The following is a 24,367-nucleotide window of genomic DNA, read 5'->3' as shown; positions in this document are numbered from 1 at the left end:
GGGATCCCACCTCTACCGCCTCAAGGGCAGTGTCCTGGAGCTTCAGACTCTTGGTCGGGGGATACAACTGGGGAGTATGACCAGTACCTCGCCCAGGCGGCCTCACCTGCTATGCTGAACAGGGGCCTTGTGGAGGGATGGGAAGATTGGAAGGGATAGGCAAGGAAGAGGGAAGGAAGCGGCCGTGGCCTTAAGTTAGGTACCATCCCGGCATTCGCCTGGAGGAGAAGTGGGAAACCACGGAAAACCACTTCCAGGATGGCTGAGGTGGGAATCGAACCCACCTCTACTCAGTTGACCTCCCGAGGCTGAGTGGACCCCGTTCCAGCCCTCGTACCACTTTTCAAATTTCGTGGCAGAGCCGGGAATCGAACCCGGGCCTCCGGGGGTGGCAGCTAATCACGCTAACCACTACACCACAGAGGCGGACTGCCGATTTATTAAAGAACTATAACTTCATGTCAGGTACATAGTCCGTATTATTATTATTATTACTATCATTATTGTGATTATTATGACGATTGTTATTAGTAAATCCAGTGAGTTTATTAAACTCTAGTTTGCTAGCCCGTGGATTGTGGTAGTTTTACTATGAGAGGCACGAGGATGGAACTCCGGACTCCTATAAAAGAGAGAGAGAGAGAGAGAGAGAGAGAGAGAGAGTAAAATAATGTAACGGCCCAAAAGTTGAGAGATTGGTCAGATGAAGAATACCTGAGCGGGTTAAAGCATAACTCTATGCACCTGTTTGTATTTGTTATTTTTGTTCGCGTGAATAAATTGGCCCACTGAATAGGCTTTGTAAACGCGCTAATGTTGGGTTTAAAGAGAATATGGCCGGTGTGAGGGCGGTTGACAAGGAAATTTATGGCATCCCACCCCGGGAGGGTCGGAGCTCGCGTGTGTCAAACTAGGCCTGCTAAAAGGCAAATGTATGGCCGTCTTTCTCAAGGCAGTGTTTTTCCTGGAACCCTCTTGTGCTCTGCTAGGAAATGTTTTATGTTAATCGATTACCACATTCTAATAAGGCTAAGAAAGAATGAATGCAGGAACACTTAATTCATACACAGGTAGAAGTGATAGATAGGGTCTTGATTCTTCAGGTTCCCCGACTCGAGAGACCTGTTGGTCTCCCGTTCGTACCTCGGACATGACAAAAGGGAGTCAGTCACACAAACGACGGCGAATGGTAAACCAGATGCAGTTACCATATATGGAAAATGTTATAATATGTGTTTTCTCTTCCAGGTGTGATAATAGTGTAAATAGGATGTTGTTTGATGCTAATTGCTTTGTTTAATTGAGACTTCGTGAAAAATCCTTTGGTAGTTCGTTTGAGTGGAGGGTTCAGGCCCTATGATGTGTATAGTTAGTCCTCAAATGAGGTGATTAGCAGTAACTAGAACTGTGTGCATTTCATGTTTGTGCGAGAGGTTGTAACGCCGTGAAGTTGTTTATCATTTTATGATTTTTTTATGTCTTTAAATATTATATTTCTCGTGTTATGTTCGATGTAGGTGGCCACTCTAATCTTAGAGTAAATTAGTGTAACTTGCTGTGTTTTAAATATGTAATTTGGGAATTAATCCCGGGAATATTTATATCCGTAAGGTCATAGTTTTCTTATAATTTTTTTTGTAAAAAGTTAGGTTCATTATAATAGTGTTTACCGTACTCAGCAAGTAAAATAATCGTGTCCGTAAATTCGAAACCAAGTTTATCAACCAAGTGTGTAGTAAACGCAACTCAAATTTCTCCGAGTTGTTTGAAGCTATATGTGAACACCCAGGTGCTTAATCCGAATGGGTGATTGTTTTGTGTTATAATATTCAGCAGCGTAATGTCAATAGACCACATAATGAATCTTATAATGATGTGGATCAAAATTTCACTTGGGTGATAGCCCGGACATGGTTGTCCGTTGCGGGTATTAAAATTCAGTGGATGTAATTTAACTATGATGTTCAAGGTTGTAGATTGTAAATATGTTCAACGGGAGTGAATTAAATATTCAGAAAATTTATTCGTGCCTAATTTTTGCCGATAATTAGCATCCAGAACCTCTTCCGTTCATGTTATGCCTTTAAGTTAGTAGTAAGATATTTTATTTTTATCGCCGCGGACGGTCTGCGACTCTGAGTAGCCGGGGTTCAGATCTTAGGAACGGGAGAGTTAGCAACGCACTTGCTGCGCCGTAGGGCGTTGACCCCTCATGTGAGTGGATTACTCATTCAATCCCAATGAGAGGGAATCGTCACAGGCCGAAAAGGTCCCTTGACCATCGCCTTCCGTGGAGCATGGTGCCATGTGTTCATGACCCGACAGGGTCACCTCTTTGTTGGCACAGGGTACCATGAGCTATGGGGGATGGTGGGAAAGGTCCCAGTATTCACTACGATTATTGCGTTTTACTGTGGTGGTTGGTAGTGAGCTGTGTTGTATGTCTACGAAGCCATATCCCCAAGAGGAGAATATCCTTCACCTGAAACTCCAACCAAATTACAGGCGTAGACTGTGAATTGTATACATTAAGAGCAGACTAAAAAACATTGCTGAAACCCGGGATCGAACCAGGGACCTTTAGATCTTCAGCCTAACGCTCTCCCAACTGAGCAACTTCGGCTACAGGCGTAATCCCAACTGATAGTTGTAATATTTACAGATTAGAAGAATGCTTACGACTATTGAAGCATGGGGAGGTGTTTCGCTAGCCAAGTCGGTGACGTAATCGTTGAGACGGTAGAGATGGGACTGCAGTAGCGTAACCAGGATTTCAGTGTGGAGCGGGAGGGGGCGGGGGGACATTAACGTAGGTCTTCATCTAGAATATTTTTCTTTCTTTCTTAATCTGTTTACCTCCAGGGTCGGTTTTTCCCTCGGACTCAGCGAGGGATCCTACCTCCACCGCCTCAAGGGCAGTGTCCTGGAGCTTCAGACTCTGGGTCGGGGATACAACCGGGGAGGATGACCAGTACCTCGCCCAGGCGGCCTCACCTGCTATGCTGAACAGGGGCCTTGCGGGGGGATGGGAAGATTGGAAGGGAAGAGGGAAGGAATCGGCCGTGGCCTTAAGTTAGGTACCATCTCGGGTGCCTAGAATCGAGCCCGGGCCTACGGCGGTGGCAGCCAATCACACTAAACACTACACCAAAGCGGCGGACGTTGTGCTCTTTCAACGCTGCAAATAAATGCAGTCAAATTCTGCCATTCCTCATCAATATCTCCTGTATCTGTCCTTGGAACAGTATTGGACCCTCCACTAATTTCTCCTGAACTTCCTTATCTACCAGTTTCCAACCTCTAATTCTCCTTGCTATTCTTCTCCATGGCATTTTTCCCACTTTACTCAGGTTAGCACATAATGGGGATTTGGTTCATTTCTAAGGCCGGATGCCTTTGATGATTCTAACCCTATGTGGAAGGATGTATTCACTACGATTATTGCGTTTTACTGTGGTGGTTGGTAGTGAGCTGTGTTGTATGTCTACGAAGCCATATTCCCAAGAGGAGAATATCTTTCACCTGAAACTCCAACCAAATTACAGGCGTAGACTGTGAATTGTATACATTAAGAGCAGACGGAAAAGATTGCCGAAACCCGGGATCGAACCAGGGACCTTTAGATCTTCAGTCTAACGCTCTCCCAACTGAGCTACTTCGGCTACAGGCGTAATCCCAACTGATAGTTGTAATATTTACAGATTTGAAGAATGCTTACGGCTATTGAAGCATGGGGAAGTGTTTCGCTAGCCAAGTCGGTGACGTAATCGTTGAGACGGTAGAGATGGGACTGCAGTAGCGGAACCAGGATTTCAGTGTGGAGCGAGAGGGGGCGGGGGACATTAACGTAAGTCTTCATCTAGAATATTTTTCTTTCTTTCTTAATCTGATTACCCTCCAGGGTCGGTTTTTCCATCGGACTCAGCGAGGGATCCTACCTCTACCGCCTCAAGGGCAGTGTTCTGGAGCTTCAGACACTAGGTCGGGGATACAACTGGGGAGGATGACCAGCACCTCGCCCAGGCGGCCTCACCTGCTATGCTGAACAGGGGCCTTGCGGGGGGATGGGAAGATTGGAAGGGAAGAGGGAAGGAATCGGCCGTGGCCTTAAGTTAGGTACCATCTCGGGTGCCTAGAATCGAGCCCGGGCCTCCGGCGGTGGCAGCCAATCACACTGACCACTACACCACAGAGGCGGACGTTGTGCTCTTTCTACGCTGCAAATAAATGCAGTCAAATTCTGCCATTCCTCACCAATATCTCCTGTATGTGTCCTTGGAACAGTATTGGACCTTCCACTAATTTCTCCTGAACTTGCTTATCTACCAGTTTCCACTCTCTAATTCTCCCTTCTCTTCTTCTCCATGGCATTTTGCCCACTTTACTCAGGTTAGCACATAATGGGGATTTGGTTCATTTCTAAGGCCGGATGCCTTTGATGATTCTAACCCTATGTGGAAGGATGTATTCACTACGATTATTGCGTTTTACTGTGGTGGTTGGTAGTGAGCTGTGTTGTATGTCTACGAAGCCATATTCCCAAGAGGAGAATATCTTTCACCTGAAACTCCAACCAAATTACAGGCGTAGACTGTGAATTGTATACATTAAGAGCAGACGGAAAAGATTGCCGAAACCCGGGATCGAACCAGGGACCTTTAGATCTTCAGTCTAACGCTCTCCCAACTGAGCTACTTCGGCTACAGGCGTAATCCCAACTGATAGTTGTAATATTTACAGATTTGAAGAATGCTTACGTCTATTGAAGCACGGGGAAGTGTTTCGCTAGCCAAGTCGGTGACGTAATCGTTGAGACGGTAGAGATGGGACTGCAGTAGCGTAACCAGGATTTCAGTGTGGAGCGAGAGGGGGCGGGGGGACATTAACGTAGGTCTTCATCTCGAATATTTTTCTTTCTTTCTTAATCTGTTTACCCTCCAGGGTCGGTTTTTCCCTCGGACTCAGCGAGGGATCCTACCTCTAACGCTTCAAGGGCAGTGTCCTGGAGCTTCAGTCACTGGGTCGAGGATACAACTGGGGAGGATGACCAGTACCTCGCCCAGGCGGCCACACCTGCTATGCTGAACAGGGGCCTTGTGAGGGGATGGGAAGATTGGAAGGGAAGAGGGTAGGAATCGGCCGTGGCCTTAAGTTAGGTACCATCTCGGGTGCCTAGAATCGAGCCCGGGCCTCCGGCGGTGGCAGCCAATCACACTAACCACTACACCACAGAGGCGGACGTTGTGCTCTTTCTACGCTGCAAATAAATGCAGTCAAATTCTGCCATTACTCATCAATATCTCCTGTACGTGTCCTTGGAGGACCCTCCACTAATTTCTCCTGAACTTGCTTATCTACCAGTTTCCACTCTCTAATTCTCCTTTCTCTTCTTCTCCATGGCATTTTCCCCACTTTACTCAGGTTAGCACATAATGGGGATTTGGTTCATTTCTAAGGCCGGATGCCTTTGATGATTCTAACCCTATGTGGAAGGATGTATTCACTACGATTATTGCGTTTTACTGTGGTGGTTTGTAGTGAGCTGTGTTGTATGTCTACGAAGCCATATTCCCAAGAGGAGAATATCTTTCACCTGAAACTCCAACCAAATTACAGGCGTAGACTGTGAATTGTATACATTAAGAGCAGACGGAAAAGATTGCCGAAACCCGGGATCGAACCAGGGACCTTTAGATCTTCAGTCTAATGCTCTCCCAACTGAGCTACTTCGGCTACAGGCGTAATCCCAACTGATAGTTGTAATATTTACAGATTTGAAGAATGCTTACGGCTATTGAAGCATGGGGAAGTGTTTCGCTAGCCAAGTCGGTGACGTAATTGTTGAGACGGTAGAGATGGGACTGCAGTAGCGGAACCAGGATTTCAGTGTGGAGCGAGAGGGGGCGGGGGACATTAACGTAAGTCTTCATCTAGAATATTTTTCTTTCTTTCTTAATCTGATTACCCTCCAGGGTCGGTTTTTCCCTCGGACTCAGCGAGGGATCCTACCTCTACCGCCTCAAGGGCAGTGTTCTGGAGCTTCAGACACTAGGTCGGGGATACAACTGGGGAGGATGACCAGCACCTCGCCCAGGCGGCCTCACCTGCTATGCTGAACAAGGGCCTTGCGGTGGGATGGGAAGATTGGAAGGGAAGAGGGAAGGAATCGGCCGTGGCCTTAAGTTAGGTACCATCTCGGGTGCCTAGAATCGAGCCCGGGCCTACGGCGGTGGCAGCCAATCACACTAACCACTACACCACAGAGGCGGACGTTGTGCTCTTTCTACGCTGCAAATAAATGCAGTCAAATTCTGCCATTCCTCACCAATATCTCCTGTATGTGTCCTTGGAACAGTATTGGACCCTCCACTAATTTCTCCTGAACTTGCTTATCTACCAGTTTCCACTCTCTAATTCTCCCTTCTCTTCTTCTCCATGGCATTTTGCCCACTTTACTCAGGTTAGCACATAATGGGGATTTGGTTCATTTCTAAGGCCGGATGCCTTTGATGATTCTAACCCTATGTGGAAGGATGTATTCACTACGATTATTGCGTTTTACTGTCGTGGTTGGTAGTGAGCTGTGTTGTATGTCTACGAAGCCATATTCCCAAGAGGAGAATATCTTTCACCTGAAACTCCAACCAAATTACAGGCGTAGACTGTGAATTGTATACATTAAGAGCAGACGGAAAAGATTGCCGAAACCCGGGATCGAACCAGGGACCTTTAGATCTTCAGTCTAACGCTCTCCCAACTGAGCTACTTCGGCTACAGGCGTAATCCCAACTGATAGTTGTAATATTTACAGATTTGAAGAATGCTTACGGCTATTGAAGCACGGGGAAGTGTTTCGCTAGCCAAGTCGGTGACGTAATCGTTGAGACGGTAGAGATGGGACTGCAGTAGCGTAACCAGGATTTCAGTGTGGAGCGAGAGGGGGCGGGGGGACATTAACGTAGGTCTTCATCTAGAATATTTTTCTTTCTTTCTTAGGGCCGGTATTATAATAGAGGTTTAAACTGTTGGTTCAGTTTAAACTTCAGTTTATCTGTTAGTTGCGTATTATAAAACTTAATCTTAAGTTCAACTAGAGATTAATTTTACTGCCACTCATCTACCGTTTAAACTGAAGTTTAAGAATACATAACCTTACAACATGGCAGAACGAATGGACCTGGAAGATATTTTTGAGGTGTTTGAAGAAGTATTAAGCGATGATGAAGAAGTAGTTCAAATTATTGAACGACCGCGGGCACCACGAGTTTTTCGAGCAAGGGCACGTCACTTTCATATATGGAATGAAACAGAGTTTTTAAATAGGTTTAGGCTTACAAAACAGACTGCCATAACCCTATTTCAGCAAATCGGTGCTAGAATAAAACATGCAACGAAAAGGTAAGAATGTAAAAATGAAATAAGTTATTGAACTGTTTGAATGTTAAAAGTGTAAATTTTATAAAATAAGGTAACTTCCTTCTATTTCAGAAATCATGCTGTAGAACCCCTCAGTCAACTACTAATAGCATTGCGGTTTTATGCCTCCGGTAGTATGTTCATTACAATGGGAGATTTCGGAGGAATTCATAAGGCCACTGTTTCACGGACTATATTGCGTGTGACAGATGTTATAGCCTCCCTTGCTCCACAGCAAATAAAATTACCAGCAGAGGAAAATGACATGTCAGTAAGTAACAATCAGTTTTACAAAATTGCAAAGTTTCCCAGAGTGATTGGTGCCATTGACTGTACCCACATCAGAATACAGTCCCCTGGAGGAGATTCTGCAGAGCAATACAGAAACAGAAAGGGGTTCTTTTCATTAAACGTGCAGGTTGTAGCTGATGCAAATCTGAAAATCAAGAATATTGTAGCAAGATGGCCAGGATCAGCACATGATGCTACCATATTCAGCAATTCACGACTGAGGGCTCAGTTTGAATCAGGTGTGCATGGCAGTTCTCTATTGCTTGGAGATTCTGGGTATGGCATCAAACCATATCTAATGACACCACTCCCGGAACCTGCTACTCCTGCGGAATCGTTGTATAATGAATCTCAAATAAGAACAAGAAACGTTGTCGAGAGGCTCTTCGGAGTTTGGAAGCGTCGATTCCCTGTTTTGTCTCTGGGCATAAGACAAAAGTTGAAAACTGCTCAGATGGTTATTGTTGCAACTGCAGTTCTGCATAACATTGCAAGAGACATGAATGAACCTGAACCAGACTTTGTACATATGGATGAGGACAGACTAGAAGGTATAATGGAAAGGGCGCTAGGGATTGAAGTAAACAGAGGTGGAGAATTTGTTAGGCAAATGCTAATTCAAGAATACTTTTCAAATTTATTGTGAAACTAATGTAACATGTAACTAAATGGCCAATTTGAGCAAAAAGTAACAATCGATGAGTTTAAAAACCACTATTATTATTATCATGAGTATTTCTGTATTATCGTAGTAGTTCAATTATTGTCACATAATAATCATGTATCATGCTAGTGGAGTGTTGACTATTTAATTCAGAAGTGTAATAGGCCTATATGATGGCACTGAGTAATCACTACAAGTTTATGTGTTGTTGCACAAAGGATGTTCAATATAGAAATTTCAGATTTGTATCAAAAGATTTCTTTAACCTTCATTGACATATTGCAGACAGAAAACGATACCACTATCATTTGCAGATCTATGTAATAGCATGCAAAGTACAAAGTCCAAATAGTGTAATTACATCATGGCAGATTTTATATTTTATAGGCTGAACATAATTAATAATTTACTTAAGGAACATTGGAACTGACATATAAAAACTTATTTACTTCAAACTTTATATGGTGAATGAATATGGTAATATAAAGCAATGTTCAAATTTTTATACTGTAGCCTACCTTGAACTGTTCCATAGCTATTAATTTATTTTCTGATAATTTATATCAAATGTCATAAAATAGGCCTTTTGAAATGTAAGTCCCACTAAATCGATGAAGGTACAACCTTATTTCCCTATCAATGAACTTAGTTATTTTTGAGATTGAACATTTTACCATACGGAAATAATTTTCATTCTTTATCAGCTTCAATTTGAAAGAAATTACTTCAAATTTGAGAATATGAAAATTATTTCCAACCAAACCAATGAAGAAATTGTAAAAATAATCTCTAAACTTATAGACAGGTCACTGAAGGACATACATGCCAATTTTTAGGCCACCATAAACAAAAATGATATGCAGGTTAGGTTTCTTGTGCCTGAAAATGTAGGACGGAGATACTAGTAATTGTATTTTTCTGTAAGCATGCATAATAAATTTCTGCAAATATTGAGATACAAACTTGACATTTTATGTGGTCCAAGTATATGGTAATATGAAGCATGTTAAAATTTCTATCACTGTATTTTGAATTGTTCATTAGATATTACCTAATTATATTCTGAGCATTTATATGAAAATTCATCAAATATTGAAAACGTAAGGCGCACTAAATCGATGAAGGTACCACAATTCTCAGGTAGCTATCCAGCACCTTATTTCCCTGTCAATTAACTTAGTTATCAATTTTGAGACTGGGCCAATTACCATACTGAAATAATTTTCTGTCTTTACCAGCTTCAATTTGCAAAGAATTGCTTCAAATTTGAGCATTTAAAAGTTATTTAGAACCAAACCAATGAAGAAATTGTAAAAGTAATCTCTAAACTTATAGACAGGTCACTGAAGGACATACATGCCAATTTTTAGGCCACCATAAACAAAAATGAAATGCAGGTTAGGTTTCTTGTGCCTGAAAATGTAGGACGGAGATACCAGTAATTGTATTTTTCTGTAAGCATGCATAATGAATTTCTGCAAATATTGAGATACGAACTTGACATTGTATGTGGTCCAAGTATATGGTAATATGAAGCATTGTTAAAATTTCTATCACTGTATTTTGAATTGTTCCATAGATATTACCTAATTATATTCTGAGCATTTATATGAAAATTCATCAAATATTGAAAACGTAAGGCGGACTAAATCGATGAAGGTACCACAATTCTCAGGTATCTATGCAGCACCTTATTTCTCTGTCAATTAACTTAGTTATCAATTTTAAGACTGGGCCAATTACCATACTGAAATAATTTTCTGTCTTTACCAGCTTCAATTTGCAAAGAATTGCTTCAAATTTGAGCATTTAAAAGTTATTTACAACAAAACCAATGAATAAATTGTAAAAGTAATAACTAAACATATAGACAGGGCATTAAAAAACATACATGCTAGTTTTAAGACCACCACGAAAAAGTCTGGTGGGCATTCTAGGTTTTTATTGCTTGAAATAAAACAGCCCTTCTATTTACATCAAAATGGGATCTTTGGGATTTAGATTCATCTTTTAGCTGAGGACTTGAGTGTGTCTGATTTGGACAGAACCCACACACAAAGAAAATTTTATGCATAGTTTATAAGCTAAACCATGCCTGTTCCTCACTTGAAGTGAGAGCAAAATTTCCACATTCCACACATTTAGGTGTTTAACCAGTTCATAGAGTGAGGTACAGTGTATCAAAATAAAGTGATCTCTTGTTAATTGGGAATCAGGCCTACTTTCAGATGTATTGCCAAACATTGTCAGCTTCTTCACACTTTTACTGCTAACATCAATATATACAATACCTTCTTCAATTGTAATTTTAGACGTTCTTGGTGCTCCAGCATGCAGGGACATAAATGCATGTTGAATTGCAGGTTGTTGTTGAATCACATTTTCACTAGGCCTACCTGTTTATTTCCACCAAGTAACAACTTGCTTTAGAGCCCTATCTTCACTTATTTTACTCTTATTTCTTGGCTTATGCCAGCATGAGCTAATGGCATGCATTTTAACACCATAAATTCACTCACAGAAAAGCAATAATACACACCATGATTATTTTGTTTACAAAACATACAATCCTACCTGGTTACTACTTTAGTTATTAATTGCCACTAATTTGTTATGTATAGCCTACATTAATTACTACCAAAACAACTTATAAATACCTCCCTAAACATTAAACAATTATATCTGAAACTAAAAAGAAGGTAAGAGCATGGAATTTGCACTGATGTGATTTACAAACAAATTTAGGTTTTGTATACATTACATAGTAATAGTATGATATTTTTACTCCAGATAGGAGCACAACGCAGACACAGTGATTCAGAGGCAATTTCAAAATCTTCATCTTGCAATAAATTAAAGTACAGAGCATAATGGAGAGAAAAGTGTGTGCTACCATCGCAAGCCAACAGAAGGTGGCGTTTAAAAAGTTGTTCACCAGGCATTTAAACGTAACGCTGGGCTTTCAAAACTGGCGGAACATGGAAAATAATACCGCAAAATGATCCCTAGGGATTAGGAGTATATTAATATGGGAAAATAGAAATATTGATATTTTGTATATTTTAGGCCAAAAACTCAGGCCCAGTGTCCTTGAAGGCAAATCAAATTGTTACCATTTTTCATAACTTATTCCTTTTCTTTTGTAAAAGTTTTGTTTGAATATGTAGGCCTACTTTATATTTCTATTTATATTACAAAAATGAATCATGAAAATGTGTACAAATTAAATTACATCACACTTGGAATTGGCAAAATGCATAAATAAAATAATGTTAATTTTCACTGAACTGTTTTTTTCAAAATCATTATTTCTAGTTTCAACTTCTCTTGGTTCATTTCGAATTCCCTCCTCATAAAATCCAGTCTCATCTCGTGTTCTTTTCTCTTCATCTCAGCATCCTCTTCTTTTAACCTCATCTCTAAATTAATGCTAGCCTTTTGCAGGTCAATAAGCTCTCCTCTAGCAGCAGATAATTTGCTGTATTTCACACGGCAGTCCGTTGTCAGATCACTCTTCCTCTTCCTAGATCTTCCGTCAGTTTCTCTAGAGGGTCTGTCTGTAGCATCTGTAGTCTCCAAATCTTCAACATCTTCGATGACGGCATCAGCAATCAGGGAACTGGACACAGGTTGCCTCAACATTATGGGGTTCCAGCTTTTCCACTGCAAATCACTAACCTGCGAAGTGGAAGCTGAGGGAACAGAGTCACTATCGTGTACAGGTTCGAGCCCAGTGCTGCTTTCACCCATCAGTTCTATCACTGCATTATCCACTGCAGTTATTTTAATAGATGGAACTGACCCACCTCCGGTTTTGTATACTTCCTGTTTTTCATCCACGAACTTTTTTTTTGTAGATTTCTTCACATTTTCATATTTAACTCGCAAATTTTTTCCTGATCTGGGTATGCCGCCACTATAAGAATTGAATTCCTCGGCAAGTTTCTCCCAGGCCAATTCTTTTTCTCTCCATGTTGTAGCGTCCGTCTTTTTGCACTCAATAACCCCACTGTATTTTTGTACTAATTGCACAAGCAATTCTATTTCCCTGCACGTAAAATTAGGACAACGTTTGTTGTTATCAGCCATTTTCACTACAAGAAGTAAACAAAACATCATCGATAGTCTTCTTTTCTCGCAAGTCATTGCAAAACATTATCGACAGTCATCTTTTCTCGCAAGTCACTGCTACCAAGATCGTATATTTCCTTCTTCACCTCAGCTTAACTTGGCCGGACATTATAAGACTCAACATCTGTTTAAACTCTAGTTACAGTTTAACTCAATCTTCAGTTTAAACCTTCATTATAATACCGGCCCTTAATCTGTTTACCGTCCAGGGTCGGCTTTTCCCTCGGACTCAGCGAGGGATCCTACCTCTACCGCTTCAAGGGCAGTGTCCTGGAGCTTCAGTCACTGGGTCGAGTATACAACTGGGGAGGATGACCAGTACCTCGCCCAGGCGGCCACTCCTGCTATGCTGAACAGGGGCCTTGTGAGGGGATGGGAAGATTGGAAGGGAAGAGGGAAGGAATCGGCCGTGGCCTTAAGTTACGTACCATCTCGAGTGCCTAGAATCGAGCCCGGGCCTCCGGTGGTGGCACCCAATCACACTAACCACTACACCACAGAGGCGGACGTTGTGCTCTTTCTACGCTGCAAATAAATGCAGTCAAATTCTGCCATTCCTCATCAATATCTCCTGTACGTGTCCTTGGAGGACCCTCCACTAATTTCTCCTGAACTTGCTTATCTACCAGTTTCCACTCTCTAATTCTCCTTTCTCTTCTTCTCCATGGCATTTTCCCCACTTTACTCAGGTTAGCACATAATGGGGATTTGGTTCATTTCTAAGGCCGGATGCCTTTGATGATTCTAACCCTATGTGGAAGGATGTATTCACTACGATTATTGCGTTTTACTGTGGTGGTTTGTAGTGAGCTGTGTTGTATGTCTACGAAGCCATATTCCCAAGAGGAGAATATCTTTCACCTGAAAATCCAACCAAATTACAGGCGTAGACTGTGAATTGTATACATTAAGAGCAGACGGAAAAGATTGCCGAAACCCGGGATCGAACCAGGGACCTTTAGATCTTCAGTCTAACGCTCTCCCAACTGAGCTACTTCGGCTACAGGCGTAATCCCAACTGATAGTTGTAATATTTACAGATTTGAAGAATGCTTACGGCTATTGAAGCATGGGGAAGTGTTTCGCTAGCCAAGTCGGTGACGTAATCGTTGAGACGGTAGAGATGGGACTGCAGTAGCGGAACCAGGATTTCAGTGTGGAGCGAGAGGGGGCGGGGGACATTAACGTAAGTCTTCATCTAGAATATTTTTCTTTCTTTCTTAATCTGATTACCCTCCAGGGTCGGTTTTTCCCTCGGACTCAGCGAGGGATCCTACCTCTACCGCCTCAAGGGCAGTGTTCTGGAGCTTCAGACACTAGGTCGGGGATACAACTGGGGAGGATGACCAGCACCTCGCCCAGGCGGCCTCACCTGCTATGCTGAACAGGGGCCTTGCGGGGGGATGGGAAGATTGGAAGGGAAGAGGGAAGGAATCGGCCGTGGCCTTAAGTTAGGTACCATCTCGGGTGCCTACAATCGAGCCCGGGCCTCCGGCGGTGGCAGCCAATCACACTAACCACTACACCACAGAGGCGGACGTTGTGCTCTTTCTACGCTGCAAATAAATGCAGTCACATTCTGCCATTCCTCACCAATATCTCCTGTATGTGTCCTTGGAACAGTATTGGACCCTCCACTAATTTCTCCTGAACTTGCTTATCTACCAGTTTCCACTCTCTAATTCTCCCTTCTCTTCTTCTCCGTGGCATTTTGCCCACTTTACTCAGGTTAGCACATAATGGGGATTTGGTTCATTTCTAAGGCCGGATGCCTTTGATGATTCTAACCCTATGTGAAAGGATGTATTCACTACGATTATTGCGTTTTACTGTGGTGGTTGGTAGTGAGCTGTGTTGTATGTCTACGAAGCCATATTCCCAAGAGGAGAATATCTTTCACCTGAAACTCCAACCAAATTACAGGCGTAGACTGCGAATTGTATACATTAAGAGCAGACGGAAAAGGTTGACGAAACCCGGGATCGAACCAGGGACCTTCAGATCTTCAGTCTAACGCTCTCCCAACTGAGCTACTTCGGCTACAGGCGTAATCCCAACTGATAGTTGTAATATTTACAGATTTGAAGAATGCTTACGGCTATTGAAGCATGGGGAAGTGTTTCGCTAGCCAAGTCGGTGACGTAATCGTTGAGACGGTAGAGATGGGACTGCAGTAGCGTAACCAGGATTTCAGTGTGGAGCGAGAGGGGGCGGGGGGACATTAACGTAGGTCTTCATCTAGAATATTTTTCTTTCTTTCTTAATCTGTTTACCCTCCAGGGTCGGTTTTGCCCTCGGACTCAGCGAGGGATCCTACCTCTACCGCCTCAAGGGCAGTGTCCTGGAGCTTCAGACTCTGTTTCGGGGATACAACTGGGGAGGATGACCAGCACCTCGCCCAGGCGGCCTCACCTGCTATGCTGAACAGGGGCCTTGCGGGGGGATGGGAAGAGTGGAAGGGAAGAGGGAAGGAATCGGCCGTGGCCATAAGTTAGGTATCATCACGGGTGCCTAGAATCGAGCCCCGGCCTCCGGCGGTGGCAGCCAATCACACTAACCACTACACCACAGAGGCGGACGTTGTGCTCTTTCTACGCTGCAAATAAATGCAGTCAAATTCTGCCATTCCTCATCAATATCTCCTGTATGTGTCCTTGGAGGACCCTCCACTAATTTCTCCTGAACTTGCTTATCTACAAGTTTCCATTCTCTAATTCTCCTTTCTCTTCTTCTCCATGGCATTTTCCCCACTTTACTCAGGTTAGCACATAATGGGGATTTGGTTCATTTCTAAGGCCGGATGCCTTTGATGATTCTAACCCTATGCGGAAGGATGTATTCACTACGATTATTGCGTTTTACTGTGGTGGTTGGTAGTGAGCTGCGTTGTATGTCTACGAATATCTTTCACCTGAAACTCCAACCAAATTACAGGCGTAGACTGTGAATTGTATACATTAAGAGCAGACTGAAAAACATTGCCGAAACCCGGGATCGAACCAGGGCCCTTTTGATCTTCGGTCTAACGCTCTCCCAACCGAGCTACTTCGGCTACAGGCGTAATCCGAACTGATAGTTGTAATATTTACAGATTTGAGGAATGCTTACGTCTATTGAAGCATGGGGAAGTGTTTCGCTAGCCAAGTCGGTGACGTAATCGTTGAGACGGTAGAGATGCGACTGCAGTAGCGTAACCAGGATTTCTGTGTGTTGCGGGAGGGGGTGGGGGGACATTAACGTATTTCTTCATCTAGAATATTTTTCTTTCTTTCTTAATCTGTTTACCCTCCAGGGTCGGTTTTTCCCTCGGACTCAGCGAGGGATCCTACCTCTACCGCCTCAAGGGCAGTGTCCTGGAGCTTCAGACTCTGGGTCGGGGATACAACTGGGGAGGATGACCAGCACCTCGCCCAGGCGGCCTCACCTGCTATGCTGAACAGGGGCCTTGCGGGTGGATGGGAATATTAGAAGGGAAGAGGGAAGGAATCGGCCGTGGCCTTAAGTTAGGTACCATCTCGGGTGCCTAGAATCGAGCCCGGGCCTCCGGCGGTGGCAGGCAATCACACTAACCACTACACCACAGAGGCGGACGTTGTGCTCTTTCTACGCTGCAAATAAATGCAGTCAAATTCTGCCATTCCTCATCAATATCTCCTGTATGTGTCCTTGGAACAGTATTGGACCCTCCACTAATTTCTCCTGAACTTGCTTATCTACCAGTTTCCACTCTCTAATTCTCCTTTCTCTTCTTCTCCATGGCATTTTCCCCACTTTACTCAGGTTAGCACATAATGGGTATTTAGTTCATTTCTAAGACCGGATGCCTTTGATGATTCTAACCCTATGTGGAAGGATGTATTCACTACGATTATTGCGTTTTACTGTGGTGGTTGGTAGTGAGCTGTGTTGTATGTCTACGAAGCCATATTCCCAAGATGAGAATATCTTTCACCTGAAACTCCAACCAAATTACAGGCGTAGACTGAGAATTGTATAGATTAAGAGCAGACTGAAAAACATTGCCGAAACCCGGGATCGAACCAGGGACCTTTAGATCTTCAGTCTAACGCTCTCCCAACTGAGCTAATTCGGCTACAGGCGTAATCCCAACTGATAGTTGTAATATTTACAGATTTGAAGAATGCTTACGGCTATTGAAGCATGGGGAGGTGTTTCGCTAGCCAAGTCGGTGACGTAATCGTTGAGACGGTAGAGATGGGACTGCAGTAGCGTATTCAGGATTTCAGTGTGGAGCGGGAGGGGGCGGGGGGACATTAACGTAGGTCTTCATCTAGAATATTTTTCTTCCTTTCTTAATCTGTTTACCCTGCAGGGTCGGTTTTTCCCTCGGACTCAGCGAGGGATCCTACCTCTACCACCTCAAGGGCAGTGTCCTGGAGCTTCAGTCTCTGGGTCGGGGATACAACTGGGGAGGATGACCAGCACTTCGCCCAGGCGGCCTCACCTTCTATGCTGAACAGGGCCTTGCGGGGGGATGGGAGGATTGGAAGGGAAGAGGGAAAGAATCGGCCGTGGCCTTAAGTTACGTACCATCTCGGGTGCCTAGAATCGAGCCCGGGCCTCCGGCGGTGGCAGCCAATCACACTAACCACTACACCACATTTTTTTTTTTGCTAGGGGCTTTACGTCGCGCCGACACAGATAGGTCTTATGGCGACGATGGGGTAGGAAAGGCCTAGGAGTTGGAAGGAAGTTGCCGTGGCCTTAATTAAGGTACAGCCCCAAAATTTGCCTGGTTTGAAAATGGGAAACCACGGAAAACCATTTTCAGGGCTGCCGATAGTGGGATTCGAACCTACTATCTCCCGGATGCAAGCCACAGCCGCGCGCCTCTACGCGCACGGCTAACTCGCCCGCCAATACACCACAGAGGCGGACGTTGTGCTCTTTCTACGTTGCAAATAAATGCAGTCAAATTCTGCCATTCCTCATCAATATCTCCTGTATGTGTCCTTGGAACAGTATTGGACCCTCCACGAATTTCTCCTGAACTTGCTTATCTACCAGTTTCCACTCTCTAATTCTCCTTTCTCTTCTTCTCCATGGCATTTTCCCCACTTTACTCAGGTTAGCAGATAATGGGTATTTGGTTCATTTCTAAGGCCGGATGCCTTTGATGATTCTAACCCGATGTGGAAGGATGTATTCACTACGATTATTGCGTTTTACTGTGGTGGTTGGTAGTGAGCTGTGTTGTATGTCTACGAAGCCATATTCCCAAGAGGAGAATATCTTTCACCTGAAACTCCAACCAAATTACAGGCGTAGACCGTGAATTGTATATATTAAGAGCAGACTGAAAAATATCGCCGAAACCGGGATCGAACCAGGGACTTTTAGATCTTCAGTCTATCGCTCTCCCAACTGAGCTACTTCGGCTACAGGCGTAATCCCAACTGATAGTTGTAATATTTACAGATTTGAAGAATGCTTACGGCATTGAAGCATGGGGAGGTGTTTCGCTAGCCAAGTCGGTGACGTAACCGTTGAGACGGTAGAGATGGGACTGCAGTAGCGTAACCAGGATTTCAGTGTGGAGCGGGAGGGGGCGGGGGGACATTAACGTAGGTCTTCATCTAGAATATTTTTCTTCCTTTCTTAATCCGTTTACCCTCCAGGGTCGGTTTTTCCCTCGGACTCAGCGAGGGATCCTACCTCTACCGCCTCAAGGGCAGTGTCCTGGAGCTTCAGACTCTGGGTCTGGGATACAACTGGGGAGGATGACCAGCACCTCGCCCAGGCGGCCTCACCTTCTATGCTGAACAGGGCCCTTGCGGGGGGATGGGAAGATTGGAAGGGAAGAGGGAAGGAATCGGCCGTGGCCTTAAGTTAGGTACCATCTCGGGTGCCTAGAATCGAGCCCGGGCCTCCGGCGGTGGCAGCCAATCACACTAACCACTACACCACAGAGGCGGACGTTGTGCTTTTTCTACGCTGCAAATAAATGCAGTCAAATTCTGCCATTCCTCATCAATATCTCCTGTATGTGTCCGTGGAACTGTATTGGACCCTCCACCAATTTCTCCTGAACTTGCTTATCTACCAGTTTTCACTCTCTAATTCTCCTTTCTCTTCTTCTCCATGGCATTTTCCCCACTTTACTCAGGTTAACACATAATGGGGATTTGGTTCATTTCTAAGGCCGGATGCCTTTGATGATTCTAACCCTATGTGGAAGGATGTATTTACTACGATTATTGCGTTTTACTGTGGTGGTTGGTAGTGAGCTGTGTTGTATATCTTTCACCTGAAACTCCAACCAAATTACAGGCGTAGACTGTGAAATGTGTACATTAAGAGCAGACTGAAAAACATCGCCGAAACCCGGGATCGAACCAGGGACCTTTAGATCTTCAGTCTAACGCTCTCCCAACTGAGCTACTTCGGCTACAGGCGTAATCCCAACTGATAGCTGTAATATTTACAGATTTGAAGAATGCTTACGGCTATTGAAGCATGGGGAGGTGTTTCGCTAGCCAAGTCGGTGACGTAATCGTTGAGACGGTAGAGATGGGACTGCAGTAGCGTAACCAGGATTTCAGTGTGGAGCGAGAGGGGGCGGGGGGACATTAACGTAGGTCTTCATCTAGAATATTTTTCTTTCTTTCTTAATCTGTTTAATCTCCAGGGTCGGTTTTTCCCTCGGACTCAGCGAGGGATCCTACCTCTACCGCTTCAAGTGCAGTGTCCTGGAGCTTCAGTCACTGGGTCGAGGATACAACTGGGGAGGATGACCAGTACCTCGCCCAGGCGGCCACACCTGCTATGCTGAACAGGGGCCTTGTGAGGGGATGGGAAGATTGGAAGGGAAGAGGGAAGGAATCGGCCGTGGCCTTAAGTTAGGTACCATCTCGGGTGCCTAGAATCGAGCCCGGGCCTCCGGCGGTGGCAGCCAATCACACTAACCAGTACACCACAGATTCGGACGTTGTGCTCTTTCTACGCTGCAAATAAATGCAGTCAAATTCTGCAATTCCTCATCAATATCTCCTGTACGTGTCCTTGGAGGACCCTCCACTAATTTCTCCTGAACTTGCTTATCTACCAGTTTCCACTCTCTAATTCTCCTTTCTCTTCTTCTCCATGGCATTTTCCCCACTTTACTCAGGTTAGCACATAATGGGGATTTGGTTCATTTCTAAGGCCGGATGCCTTTGATGATTCTAACCCTATGTGGAAGGATGTATTCACTACGATTATTGCGTTTTACTGTGGTGGTTGGTAGTGAGCTGTGTTGTATGTCTACGAAGCCATATTCCCAAGAGGAGAATATCTTTCACCTGAAACTCCAACCAAATTACAGGAGTAGACTGTGAATTGTATACATTAAGAGCAGACGGAAAAGATTGCCGAAACCCGGGATCGAACCAGGGACCTTTAGATCTTCAGTCTAACGCTCTCCCAACTGAGCTACTTCGGCTACAGGCGTAATCCCAACTGATAGTTGTAATATTTACAGATTTGAGAATGCTTACGGCTATTGAAGCACGGGGAAGTGTTTCGCTAGCCAAGTCGGTGACGTAATCGTTGAGACGGTAGAGATGGGACTGCAGTAGCGTAACCAGGATTTCAGTGTGGAGCGTGAGAGGGCGGGGGGACATTAACGTAGGTCTTCATCTCGAATATTTTTCTTTCTTTCTTAATCTGTTTACCCTCCAGGGTCGGTTTTTCCCTCGGACTCAGCGAGGGATCCTACCCCTACCGCCTCAAGGGCAGTGTCCTGGAGCTTCAGACTCTGGGTCGGGGATACAACTGGGGAGGATGACCAGCACCTCGCCCAGGCGGCCTCACCTGCTATGCTGAACAGGGCCCTTGCGGGGTGATGGGAAGATTGGAAGGGAAGAGGGAAGGAATCGGCCGTGGCCTTAAGTTAGGTACCATCTCGGGTGCCTAGAATCGAGCCCGGGCCTCCGGCGGTGGCAGCCAATCACACTAACCACTACACCACAGAGGCGGACGTTGTGCTTTTTCTACGCTGCAAATAAATGCAGTCAAATTCTGCCATTCCTCATCAATATCTCCTGTATGTGTCCTTGGAACAGTATTGGACCCTCCACTAATTTCTCCTGAACTTGCTTATCTACCAGTTTCCACTCTCTAATTCTCCTTTCTCTTCTTCTCCATGGCATTTTCCCCACTTTACGCAGGTTAACACATAATGGGGATTTGGTTCATTTCTACGGCCGGATGCCTTTGATGATTCTAACCCTATGTGGAAGGATGTATTCACTATGATTATTGCGTTTTACTGTGGTGGTTGGTAGTGAGCTGTGTTGTATGTCTACGAAGCCATATTCCCAAGAGGAGAATATCTTTCACCTGAAACTCCAACCAAATTACAGGCGTAGACCGTGAATTGTATATATTAAGAGCAGACTGTTAAACATCGCCGAAACCCGGGATCGAACCAGGGACTTTTAGATCTTCAGTCTATCGCTCTCCCAACTGAGCTACTTCGGCTACAGGCGTAATCCCAACTGTAGTAGTAATATTTACAGATTTGAAGAATGCTTACGGCTATTGAAGCATGGGGAGGTGTTTCGCTAGCCAAGTCGGTGACGTAATCGTTGAGACGGTAGAGATGGTACTGCAGTAGCGTAACCAGGATTTCAGTGTGGAGCGGGAGGGGGCGGGGGGACATTAACGTAGGTCTTCATCTAGAATATTTTTCTTTCTTTCTTAATCTGTTTACCCTCCAGGGTCGGTTTTTCCCTCGGACTCAGCGAGGGATCCTACCTCTACCACCTCAAGGGCAGAGTCCTGGAGCTTCAGACTCTGGGTCGGGGATACAACTGGGGAGGATGACCAGCACATCGCCCAGGCGGCCTCACCTGTTATGCTGAACAGTGTCTTGCGGGGGGATGGGAAGATTGGAAGGGAAGATGGAAAGAATCGGCCGTGGCCTTAAGTTAGGTACCATCTCGGGTGCCTAGAATCGAGCCCGGGCCTCCGGCGGTGGCAGCCAATCACACTAACAACTACACCACAGAGGCGGACGTTGTGCTATTTCTACGCTGCAAATAAATGCAGTATAATTCTGCCATTCCTCATCAATATCTCCTGTATGTGTCCTTGGAACAGTATTGGACCCTCCACTAATTTCTCCTGAACTTGCTTATCTACCAGTTTCCACTCTCTAATTCTCCTTTCTCTTCTTCTCCATGGCATTTTCCCCACTTTACTCAGGTTAGCACATAATGGGGATTTGGTTCATTTCTAAGGCCGGATGCCTTTGATGATTCTAACCCTATGTGGAAGGATGTATTTACTACGATTATTGCGTTTTACTGTGGTGGTTGGTAGTGAGCTGTGTTGTATGTCTACGAAGCCATATTCCCAAGAGGAGAATATCTTTCACCTGAAACTCCAACCAAATTACAGGCGTAGACTGTGAATTGTGTACATTAAGAGCAGACTGAAAAACATCGCCGAAACCCGGGATCGCACCAGGGACCTTTAGATCTTCAGTCTAACGCTCTCCCAACTGAGCTACTTCGGCTACAGGCGTAATCCCAACTGATAGTTGTAATATTTACAGATTTGAAGAATGCTTACGGCTATTGAAGCACGGGGAAGTGTTTCGCTAGCCAAGTCGGTGACGTAATCGTTGAGACGGTAGGGATGGGACTGCAGTAGCGTAACCAGGATTTCAGTGTGGAGCGAGAGGGGGCGGGGGGACATTAACGTAGGTCTTCATATAGAATATTTTTCTTTCTTTCTTAATCTGTTTACCCTCCAGGGTCGGTTTTTCCCTCGGACTCAGCGAGGGATCCTACCTCTACCGCTTCAAGTGCAGTGTCCTGGAGCTTCAGTCACTGGGTCGAGGATACAACTGGGGAGGATGGCCAGTACCTCGCCCAGGCGGCCACACCTGCTATGCTGAACAGGGGCCTTGTGAGGGGATGGGAAGATTGGAAGGGAAGAGGGAAGGAATCGGCCGTGGCCTTAAGTTAGGTACCATCTCGGGTGCCTAGAATCGAGCCCGGGCCTCCGGCGGTGGCAGCCAATCACACTAACCACTACACCACAGAGGCGGACGTTGTGCTCTTTCTACGCTGCAAATAAATGCAGTCAAATTCTGCCATTCCTCATCAATATCTCCTGTACGTGTCCTTGGAGGACCCTCCACTAATTTCTCCTGAACTTGCTTATCTACCAGTTTCCACTCTCTAATTCTCCTTTCTCTTCTTCTCCATGGCATTTTCCCCACTTTACTCAGGTTAGCACATAACGGGGATTTGGATCATTTCTAAGGCCGGATGCCTTTGATGATTCTAACCCTATGTGGAAGGATGTATTCACTACGATTATTGCGTTTTACTGTGGTGGTTGGTAGTGAGCTGAGTTGTATGTCTACGAAGCCATATTCCCAAGAGGAGAATATCTTTCACCTGAAACTCCAACCAAATTACAGGCGTAGACTGCGAATTGTATACATTAAGAGCAGACGGAAAAGATTGCCGAAACCCGGGATCGAACCAGGGACCTTCAGATCTTCAGTCTAACGCTCTCCCAACTGAGCTACTTCGGCTACAGGCGTAATCCCAACTGATAGTTGTAATATTTACAGATTTGAAGAATGCTTACGGCTATTGAAGCATGGGGAAGTGTTTCGCTAGCCAAGTCGGTGACGTAATCGTTGAGACGGTAGAGATGGGACTGCAGTAGCGTAACCAGGATTTCAGTGTGGAGCGAGAGGGGGCGGGGGGACATTAACGTAGGTCTTCATCTAGAATATTTTTCTTTCTTTCTTAATCTGTTTACCCTCCAGGGTCGGTTTTGCCCTCGGACTCAGCGAGGGATCCTACCTCTACCGCCTCAAGGGCAGTGTCCTGGAGCTTCAGACTCTGTTTCGGGGATACAACTGGGGAGGATGACCAGCACCTCGCCCAGGCGGCCTCACCTGCTATGCTGAAGAGGGGCCTTGCGGGGGGATGGGAAGATTGGAAGGGAAGAGGGAAGGAATCGGCCGTGGCCGTAAGTTAGGTACCATCTCGGGTGCCTAGAATCGAGCCCGGGCCTTCGGCGGTGGCAGCCAATCACACTAACCACTACACCACAGAGGCGGACGTTGTGCTCTTTTTACGCTGCAAATAAATGCAGTCAAATTCTGCCATTCCTCATCAATATCTCCTGTATGTGTCCTTGGAACAGTATTGGACCCTCCAGTAATTTCTCCTGAACTTGCTTATCTACCAGTTTCCACTTTCTAATTCTCCTTTCTCTTCTTCTCCATGGCATTTTCCCCACTTTACTCAGGTTAGCACATAATGGGGATTTGGTTCAATTCTAAGGCCGGATGCCTTTGATGATTCTAACCCTATGTGGAAGGATGTATTCACTACGATTATTGCGTTTTACTGTGGTGGTTGGTAGTGAGCTGTGTTGTATGTCTACGAAGCCATATTCCCAAGAGGAGAATATCTTTCACCTGAAACTCCAACCAAATTACAGGAGTAGACTGTGAATTGTATACATTAAGAGCAAACGGAAAAGATTGCCGAAACCCGGGATCGAACGAGGGACCTTTAGATCTTCAGTCTAACGCTCTCCCAACTGAGCTACTTCGGCTACAGGCGTAATCCCAACTGATAGTTGTAATATTTACAGATTTGAAGAATGCTTACGGCTATTGAAGCATGGGGAAGTGTTTCGCTAGCCAAGTCGGTGACGTAATCGTTGAGACGGTAGAGATGGGACTGCAGTAGCGTAACCAGGATTTCAGTGTGGAGCGAGAGGGGGCGGGGGGACATTAACGTAGGTCTTCATCTAGAATATTTTTCTTTCTTTCTTAATCTGTTTACCCTCCAGGGTCGGTATTTCCCTCGGACTCAGCGAGGGAAC

At 44.9% G+C, this 24,367-nt stretch overlaps 15 non-coding genes across 15 annotated transcripts; all 15 read right to left on the bottom strand.

Moving 5' to 3' along the window:
- Nucleotides 1-2,550: 2,550 nt before the first annotated feature.
- On the bottom strand, nucleotides 2,551-2,623 carry TRNAF-GAA (transfer RNA phenylalanine (anticodon GAA)). The gene has a single exon. It is a non-coding gene; the product is annotated as a tRNA-Phe (tRNA).
- A 966-nt stretch (nucleotides 2,624-3,589) lies between these two features.
- TRNAF-GAA (transfer RNA phenylalanine (anticodon GAA)) lies at nucleotides 3,590-3,662 on the bottom strand. Its single transcript has one exon. It is a non-coding gene; the product is annotated as a tRNA-Phe (tRNA).
- Nucleotides 3,663-4,628: 966 nt separating this feature from the next.
- On the bottom strand, nucleotides 4,629-4,701 carry TRNAF-GAA (transfer RNA phenylalanine (anticodon GAA)). Its single transcript has one exon. It is a non-coding gene; the product is annotated as a tRNA-Phe (tRNA).
- A 959-nt stretch (nucleotides 4,702-5,660) lies between these two features.
- TRNAF-GAA (transfer RNA phenylalanine (anticodon GAA)) lies at nucleotides 5,661-5,733 on the bottom strand. The gene has a single exon. It is a non-coding gene; the product is annotated as a tRNA-Phe (tRNA).
- Nucleotides 5,734-6,699: 966 nt separating this feature from the next.
- On the bottom strand, nucleotides 6,700-6,772 carry TRNAF-GAA (transfer RNA phenylalanine (anticodon GAA)). Its single transcript has one exon. It is a non-coding gene; the product is annotated as a tRNA-Phe (tRNA).
- A 6,658-nt stretch (nucleotides 6,773-13,430) lies between these two features.
- On the bottom strand, nucleotides 13,431-13,503 carry TRNAF-GAA (transfer RNA phenylalanine (anticodon GAA)). The gene has a single exon. It is a non-coding gene; the product is annotated as a tRNA-Phe (tRNA).
- Nucleotides 13,504-14,469: 966 nt separating this feature from the next.
- On the bottom strand, nucleotides 14,470-14,542 carry TRNAF-GAA (transfer RNA phenylalanine (anticodon GAA)). The gene has a single exon. It is a non-coding gene; the product is annotated as a tRNA-Phe (tRNA).
- A 939-nt stretch (nucleotides 14,543-15,481) lies between these two features.
- On the bottom strand, nucleotides 15,482-15,554 carry TRNAF-GAA (transfer RNA phenylalanine (anticodon GAA)). The gene has a single exon. It is a non-coding gene; the product is annotated as a tRNA-Phe (tRNA).
- Nucleotides 15,555-16,522: 968 nt separating this feature from the next.
- Nucleotides 16,523-16,595, bottom strand: TRNAF-GAA (transfer RNA phenylalanine (anticodon GAA)). The gene has a single exon. It is a non-coding gene; the product is annotated as a tRNA-Phe (tRNA).
- Nucleotides 16,596-18,838: 2,243 nt separating this feature from the next.
- Nucleotides 18,839-18,911, bottom strand: TRNAF-GAA (transfer RNA phenylalanine (anticodon GAA)). The gene has a single exon. It is a non-coding gene; the product is annotated as a tRNA-Phe (tRNA).
- Nucleotides 18,912-19,870: 959 nt separating this feature from the next.
- TRNAF-GAA (transfer RNA phenylalanine (anticodon GAA)) lies at nucleotides 19,871-19,943 on the bottom strand. The gene has a single exon. It is a non-coding gene; the product is annotated as a tRNA-Phe (tRNA).
- A 967-nt stretch (nucleotides 19,944-20,910) lies between these two features.
- TRNAF-GAA (transfer RNA phenylalanine (anticodon GAA)) lies at nucleotides 20,911-20,983 on the bottom strand. Its single transcript has one exon. It is a non-coding gene; the product is annotated as a tRNA-Phe (tRNA).
- Nucleotides 20,984-21,949: 966 nt separating this feature from the next.
- Nucleotides 21,950-22,022, bottom strand: TRNAF-GAA (transfer RNA phenylalanine (anticodon GAA)). The gene has a single exon. It is a non-coding gene; the product is annotated as a tRNA-Phe (tRNA).
- A 959-nt stretch (nucleotides 22,023-22,981) lies between these two features.
- TRNAF-GAA (transfer RNA phenylalanine (anticodon GAA)) lies at nucleotides 22,982-23,054 on the bottom strand. The gene has a single exon. It is a non-coding gene; the product is annotated as a tRNA-Phe (tRNA).
- Nucleotides 23,055-24,021: 967 nt separating this feature from the next.
- TRNAF-GAA (transfer RNA phenylalanine (anticodon GAA)) lies at nucleotides 24,022-24,094 on the bottom strand. Its single transcript has one exon. It is a non-coding gene; the product is annotated as a tRNA-Phe (tRNA).
- Nucleotides 24,095-24,367: the final 273 nt, after the last annotated feature.

The sequence above is a fragment of the Anabrus simplex genome, chromosome 2 (genome assembly GCF_040414725.1).
Source record: "Anabrus simplex isolate iqAnaSimp1 chromosome 2, ASM4041472v1, whole genome shotgun sequence".
NCBI classification, from domain to species: Eukaryota; Metazoa; Arthropoda; class Insecta; order Orthoptera; family Tettigoniidae; genus Anabrus; species Anabrus simplex.
The sequence above is the reverse complement of the archived record's forward strand: the minus strand, read 5'-3'. Positions and strand labels throughout refer to the sequence as shown.